Source organism: Etheostoma spectabile, chromosome 2 (assembly GCF_008692095.1).
Source record: "Etheostoma spectabile isolate EspeVRDwgs_2016 chromosome 2, UIUC_Espe_1.0, whole genome shotgun sequence".
In the NCBI taxonomy this organism is placed as follows: Eukaryota; Metazoa; Chordata; class Actinopteri; order Perciformes; family Percidae; genus Etheostoma; species Etheostoma spectabile.
The window spans coordinates 27,482,238-27,483,577 of record NC_045734.1 but is presented as its reverse complement, the minus strand read 5'-3'; the positions used below and the strand labels follow the sequence as shown (position 1 = coordinate 27,483,577).

General features: G+C 41.8%; 1 long non-coding RNA gene and 1 other non-coding gene across 2 annotated transcripts in view; one reads left to right on the top strand and one right to left on the bottom strand.

Annotated features, from left to right (window-relative positions):
* The window catches only part of LOC116706955 (uncharacterized), a 12,493-nt gene that overhangs the window by 9,401 nt on the left and 1,752 nt on the right, over positions 1-1,340 (bottom strand). Inside the window, exon 2 of the long non-coding RNA XR_004336377.1 lies at positions 1,162-1,164. This is a non-coding gene — a long non-coding RNA (uncharacterized LOC116706955). The remainder of the gene's footprint in view (positions 1-1,161; positions 1,165-1,340) is intronic.
* On the top strand, positions 17-237 carry LOC116670830 (small nucleolar RNA U3). The gene has a single exon (XR_004327138.1). It is a non-coding gene; the product is annotated as a small nucleolar RNA U3 (small nucleolar RNA).

Here is a 1,340-nt window from a genome sequence, read left to right as displayed (position 1 = left end):
CCCCCTCAGTCTAACCAAGACTAGACTCTCAGGGATCATTTCTGGAGTTCCTGACTTGAGGGATGTGTTTTTAAAGTGTTTAGTCTTGCTGACCGTGATGACGAGACGTGATATTCCTGTCTGAGTGTGAAGCTGACAGTATTGTGAGTAACTATTCACTTCATAAGCTCTCTGTCATTGATGATCATTCTTTGTTTCTTTATGGAGCACTGAGGGAGGGAATATGATCAGAGTGGTAGTAGCGGATATATGGACAATCAATACAACAAAGGAGGTGTTGTGTACATAACTAAGTAACATTACAGCTTAAAGTTGAAATTCCTATTTGATGGTTGGCTGAGGTTTACCACTCTGTGATCAACTTAAATAAAAACAATGACACTCATTTAGAAATCCAATTAAACATTGATACTCAGTGGTTGTTTGTTACCAGTTGCTGAAATGAATGGACCTGTAGAACCTTTGCCCCGCTGAGGGAACCTGAGGGATTTACGATGAGTGGTAATACTGCTGTCTGAGAGGGAAGCAGACAGGGAATAATCATTCAGGTAATCTGTTCTGGTATTGGTAATGGTTCCTATGGCGTATTTTAGTATTTGTACTATACACTAATGGGTGTAAATATAGATTAAATAGTATATAGTTAAAGCCGATCTTGAATTATTTGGTTTGACGGTGGTGGACAAGGTTCTTTGAGACCAGTGTTGTGAATAACAGCGTTTCTATGTTCAGTAACAAGTAATCTAATTGATTACTCTTCCCCTCTTAATAACACCGTTACAGAAAAATGCGTCTCTTTACTGTAATTGAAGCAGTTTTTTTAATCGGACCAACTTGATCTCTGAGCCGAGAGGCAAAGACTTTTTTCTTCCTTGGTCATAGCGCACGAGACAAGCGCACTAATGCTGACGATTGGCTGAGGTTGATTACAATTTCATGGTAAGCCAATCAGAGGTAGAGTTGGACGGGGGTTCATAAGCACGGACAGATAACTAGCGAGTCAGTCAACGAGAGACAGATATGGCGTTACAAAATTGGGGGGGGGGTAACTTTTTCTGCTAAAGATATCCCACCGTGGTCAGAAAACACAGGGGGGGGGCACTTTGTTTCTCTCACTATGACTCTAGATTGGCTACTCGCTCCGAAGCTAATCGCTGTCACTCTCTCACTTCAACCTCGCTCTATCACCCCCCCCCCCACACACACACACCGGCGTAAAAGAATACCCATCAGGCCACTTACGTTATTTGCACTACAAGGAGTGAATATAGTTGTTACTTATTTTTGCTGTGATGCTTAACATGCATTATTTAGTTTTGCCCAGTTGTGGCCTGTTGAGG